The following is a 6,000-nucleotide window of genomic DNA, read 5'->3' on the forward strand; positions in this document are numbered from 1 at the left end:
TGTAATGGCGGGAAGAGAGACCCCGATGATCTCCTCAGCTGACCTCACTATCCGCCGCAGGGTCTTGCGATGCGAGACGGTGCAATTCCCGAACCGGGCCGTGATGCAGCTGCTCAGGATGCTCTCGATACAACCTCTGTAAGAACGTGGTGAGGATGGGGTGGGGTGGGGTGGGAGATGGACTTTTCTCAGCCTTCGCAGAAAGTGGAGTCGCTGCTGGGCTTTCTTGGCTGTGGAGCTGGTGTTGAGGGACCTGGTGAGATTCTCCGCCAGGTGAGAACCAGGAAATCTGGTGCTCTGAACCACCTCGACGGAGGAGTTGTCGACGTTCAGCCAAGAGCGGTCGCTCCGTGTCCTCCTGAAGTCAACAACCGTCTCTTTTATTCTGTTCACATTCAGAGACAGGTCGTTGGCTCTGCACCTCCTCTCTGTATGCTGACTTGTCGTTCTTGCTGATGAGATCCGAGCCTGAGGCCTAACTGGACTCAAAGCCTCTGCTTGCAAGCATTAATCCCCACCGAACCTGAGGCCTAACAGGACTCAAAACCTCTGCTTGCAAGCATTAATCCCCACCGAGCCTGAGGCCTAACAGGACTCAAAGCCTCTGCTTGCAAGCATTAATCCCCACCGAGCCTGAGGCCTAACAGGACTCAAAGCCTCTGCTTGCAAGCATTAATCCCCACCGAACCTGAGGCCTAACAGGACTCAAAGCCTCTGCTTGCAAGCATTAATCCCCACCGAATCTGAGGCCTAACAGGACTCAAAGCCTCTGTTTGCAAGCATTAATCCCCACCGAGCCTGAGGCCTAACAGGACTCAAAGCCTCTGCTTGCAAGCATTAATCCCCACCGAACCTGAGGCCTAACAGGACTCAAAGCCTCTGCTTGCAAGCATTAATCCCCACCGAACCTGAGGCCTAACAGGACTCAAAGCCTCTGCTTGCAAGCATTAATCCCCACCGAACCTGAGGCCTAACAGGACTCAAAGCCTCTGCTTGCAAGCATTAATCCCCACCGAACCTGAGGCCTAACAGGACTCAAAGCCTCTGCTTGCAAGCATTAATCCCCACCGAACCTGAGGCCTAACAGGACTCAAAGCCTCTGCTTGCAAGCATTAATCCCCACCGAATCTGAGGCCTAACAGGACTCAAAGCCTCTGCTTGCAAGCATTAATCCCCACCGAGCCTGAGGCCTAACAGGACTCAAAGCCTCTGCTTGCAAGCATTAATCCCCACCGAACCTGAGGCCTAACTGGATTCTAAAGCCTCTCTGCTTGCGAGCGTTAATCCCCGCCGCCTCTGGGCCATGCCTGAGGCCTAACTGGACTCAAAGCCTCTCTGCTTGCGACCCCAACACCACACCGCCTACCCCCTCGGCAGAATGACAATAAAATTGAATCTAATCTAATCTAATCTACAGGAAGGATGTTGAGGCTTTGGAGAGGGGGCAGAAGAGGTTTACCAGGGTGCTGCCTGGTTTAGAGGGCACGAGGAGGGGGGGACAAACTTGGGTTGGCTTCTCTGGAGTGGTGAAGGCCCAGGGGAGATCTGGCAGAGGCTTATAAGATTACGAGAGGCACAGACAGAGTGGACAGAGAGAATCCCAAGTAAGACACACATAACAGGTGGAAGAGCAGGCAGTGTCGGGGAAAGAGAGAGCCTGCAGAGAGACTTGGATAGTTCAGGGGAATGGGCAAAGAAGTGGCAAGTAAAATACAATGTTGGAAAGTGTATGGCCACGCACTTTGGTGGAAGAAGTAAACGGGCAGACTGTTATTTATTTGGGGAGAGAATTCAAAATGCAGAGATGCAAAGGGACTTGGGAGTCCTTGTGCAAGATACCCTAAAGGTTAACCTGCAGGTTGAGTCGGCTGTGAAGAAGCGAATGTAATGTTGGCATTCATTTCCCAGAGGTGTAGAATATAAGAGCAGGGACGTGATGTTACGGCTCTATAAGGCACTTGTGACGCGACGTTTGGAGTATTGTGTGCAGTTGTGGGCTCCTTATTTAAGAAAGGATGTACTAACATTGGAGAGGGTTCGGAGAAGAGTCACGAGAATGATTCCAGGAATGAAAGGGTTACCGTACTGTTTTGTGCACTTTAAGTAGTCCCGTGTAGGCCTGAAGTCTAATGTAGTTTTGTGTTGTTTCACATAGTCTAGTGTAGTTTTGTGTTGTTTCACGTAGTCTAGTGTAGTTTTGTATTGTTTCAGGTAGTCTAGTGTAGTTTTGTGTTGTTTCAGGTAGTCTAGTGTAGTTTTGTGTTGTTTCACGTAGTCTAGTGTAGTTTTGTGTTGTTTCAGGTAGTCTAGTGTAGTTTTGTGTTGTTTCACGTAGTCTAGTGTAGTTTTGTGTTGTTTCACGTAGTCTAGTGTAGTTTTGTGTTGTTTCACGTAGTCTAGTGTAGTTTTGTGTTGTTTCAGGTAGTCTAGTGTAGTTTTGTGTTGTTTCACATAGTCTAGTGTAGTTTTGTGTTGTTTCACATAGTCTAGTGTAGTTTTGTGTTGTTTCACGTAGTCTAGTGTAGTTTTGTGTTGTTTCACGTAGTCTAGTGTAGTTTTGTGTTGTTTCAGGTAGTCTAGTGTAGTTTTGTGTTGTTTCACATAGTCTAGTGTAGTTTTGTGTTGTTTCACGTAGTCTAGTGTAGTTTTGTGTTGTTTCAGGTAGTCAGTTTTGTGTTGTTTCACGTAGTCTAGTGTAGTTTTGTGTTGTTTCACGTAGTCTAGTGTAGTTTTGTGTTGTTTCACGTAGTCTAGTGTAGTTTTGTGTTGTTTCACGTAGTCTAGTGTAGTTTTGTGTTGTTTCAGGTAGTCTAGTGTAGTTTTGTGTTGTTTCACATAGTCTAGTGTAGTTTTGTGTTGTTTCACATAGTCTAGTGTAGTTTTGTGTTGTTTCACGTAGTCTAGTGTAGTTTTGTGTTGTTTCACGTAGTCTAGTGTAGTTTTGTGTTGTTTCAGGTAGTCTAGTGTAGTTTTGTGTTGTTTCACATAGTCTAGTGTAGTTTTGTGTTGTTTCACGTAGTCTAGTGTAGTTTTGTGTTGTTTCAGGTAGTCTAGTGTAGTTTTGTGTTGTTTCACGTAGTCTAGTGTAGTTTTGTGTTGTTTCACGTAGTCTAGTGTAGTTTTGTGTTGTTTCACGTAGTCTAGTGTAGTTTTGTGTTGTTTCACGTAGTCTAGTGTAGTTTTGTGTTGTTTCACACAGTCTAGTGTAGTTTTGTGTTGTTTCAGGTAGTCTAGTGTAGTTTTGTGTTGTTTCACGTAGTCTAGTGTAGTTTTGTGTTGTTTCACGTAGTCTAGTGTAGTTTTGTGTTGTTTCAGGTAGTCAGTTTTGTGTTGTTTCACATAGTCTAGTGTAGTTTTGTGTTGTTTCACGTAGTCTAGTGTAGTTTTGTGTTGTTTCAGGTAGTCAGTTTTGTGTTGTTTCACATAGTCTAGTGTAGTTTTGTGTTGTTTCACACAGTCTAGTGTAGTTTTGTGTTGTTTCAGGTAGTCTAGTGTAGTTTTGTGTTGTTTCACGTAGTCTAGTGTAGTTTTGTGTTGTTTCACGTAGTCTAGTGTAGTTTTGTGTTGTTTCACGTAGTCTAGTGTAGTTTTGTGTTGTTTCAGGTAGTCTAGTGTAGTTTTGTGTTGTTTCACGTAGTCTAGTGTAGTTTTGTGTTGTTTCAGGTAGTCTAGTGTAGTTTTGTGTTGTTTCACATAGTCTAGTGTAGTTTTGTGTTGTTTCACGTAGTCTAGTGTAGTTTTGTGTTGTTTCAGGTAGTCTAGTGTAGTTTTGTGTTGTTTCACGTAGTCTAGTGTAGTTTTGTGTTGTTTCACGTAGTCTAGTGTAGTTTTGTGTTGTTTCACGTAGTCTAGTGTAGTTTTGTGTTGTTTCACATAGTCTAGTGTAGTTTTGTGTTGTTTCAGGTAGTCTAGTGTAGTTTTGTGTTGTTTCACATAGTCTAGTGTAGTTTTGTGTTGTTTCACACAGTCTAGTGTAGTTTTGTGTTGTTTCACGTAGTCTAGTGTAGTTTTGTGTTGTTTCACGTAGTCTAGTGTAGTTTTGTGTTGTTTCAGGTAGTCTAGTGTAGTTTTGTGTTGTTTCACATAGTCTAGTGTAGTTTTGTGTTGTTTCACGTAGTCTAGTGTAGTTTTGTGTTGTTTCAGGTAGTCTAGTGTAGTTTTGTGTTGTTTCACGTAGTCTAGTGTAGTTTTGTGTTGTTTCACGTAGTCTAGTGTAGTTTTGTGTTGTTTCACGTAGTCTAGTGTAGTTTTGTGTTGTTTCACATAGTCTAGTGTAGTTTTGTGTTGTTTCACATAGTCTAGTGTAGTTTTGTGTTGTTTCACGTAGTCTAGTGTAGTTTTGTGTTGTTTCACGTAGTCTAGTGTAGTTTTGTGTTGTTTCAGGTAGTCTAGTGTAGTTTTGTGTTGTTTCAGGTAGTCTAGTGTAGTTTTGTGTTGTTTCAGGTAGTCTAGTGTAGTTTTGTGTTGTTTCACGTAGTCTAGTGTAGTTTTGTGTTGTTTCACGTAGTCTAGTGTAGTTTTGTGTTGTTTCACGTAGTCTAGTGTAGTTTTGTGTTGTTTCAGGTAGTCTAGTGTAGTTTTGTGTTGTTTCACGTAGTCTAGTGTAGTTTTGTGTTGTTTCAGGTAGTCTAGTGTAGTTTTGTGTTGTTTCACGTAGTCTAGTGTAGTTTTGTGTTGTTTCACGTAGTCTAGTGTAGTTTTGTGTTGTTTCACGTAGTCTAGTGTAGTTTTGTGTTGTTTCAGGTAGTCTAGTGTAGTTTTGTGTTGTTTCACGTAGTCTAGTGTAGTTTTGTGTTGTTTCACGTAGTCTAGTGTAGTTTTGTGTTGTTTCACACAGTCTAGTGTAGTTTTGTGTTGTTTCAGGTAGTCTAGTGTAGTTTTGTGTTGTTTCACGTAGTCTAGTGTAGTTTTGTGTTGTTTCACGTAGTCTAGTGTAGTTTTGTGTTGTTTCAGGTAGTCTAGTGTAGTTTTGTGTTGTTTCACGTAGTCTAGTGTAGTTTTGTGTTGTTTCACATAGTCTAGTGTAGTTTTGTGTTGTTTCACACAGTCTAGTGTAGTTTTGTGTTGTTTCACGTAGTCTAGTGTAGTTTTGTGTTGTTTCACGTAGTCTAGTGTAGTTTTGTGTTGTTTCAGGTAGTCTAGTGTAGTTTTGTGTTGTTTCACATAGTCTAGTGTAGTTTTGTGTTGTTTCACACAGTCTAGTGTAGTTTTGTGTTGTTTCAGGTAGTCTAGTGTAGTTTTGTGTTGTTTCACGTAGTCTAGTGTAGTTTTGTGTTGTTTCACGTAGTCTAGTGTAGTTTTGTGTTGTTTCAGGTAGTCAGTTTTGTGTTGTTTCACATAGTCTAGTGTAGTTTTGTGTTGTTTCACGTAGTCTAGTGTAGTTTTGTGTTGTTTCAGGTAGTCAGTTTTGTGTTGTTTCACATAGTCTAGTGTAGTTTTGTGTTGTTTCACACAGTCTAGTGTAGTTTTGTGTTGTTTCGGGTAGTCTAGTGTAGTTTTGTGTTGTTTCACGTAGTCTAGTGTAGTTTTGTGTTGTTTCACGTAGTCTAGTGTAGTTTTGTGTTGTTTCACACAGTCTAGTGTAGTTTTGTGTTGTTTCAGGTAGTCTAGTGTAGTTTTGTGTTGTTTCACGTAGTCTAGTGTAGTTTTGTGTTGTTTCACGTAGTCTAGTGTAGTTTTGTGTTGTTTCACGTAGTCTAGTGTAGTTTTGTGTTGTTTCACACAGTCTAGTGTAGTTTTGTGTTGTTTCAGGTAGTCTAGTGTAGTTTTGTGTTGTTTCACGTAGTCTAGTGTAGTTTTGTGTTGTTTCACGTAGTCTAGTGTAGTTTTGTGTTGTTTCAGGTAGTCAGTTTTGTGTTGTTTCACATAGTCTAGTGTAGTTTTGTGTTGTTTCACGTAGTCTAGTGTAGTTTTGTGTTGTTTCAGGTAGTCAGTTTTGTGTTGTTTCACATAGTCTAGTGTAGTTTTGTGTTGTTTCACACAGTCTAGTGTAGTTTTGTG

Source organism: Mobula hypostoma, unplaced genomic scaffold (assembly GCF_963921235.1).
Source record: "Mobula hypostoma unplaced genomic scaffold, sMobHyp1.1 scaffold_67, whole genome shotgun sequence".
NCBI lineage: Eukaryota > Metazoa > Chordata > Chondrichthyes > Myliobatiformes > Myliobatidae > Mobula > Mobula hypostoma.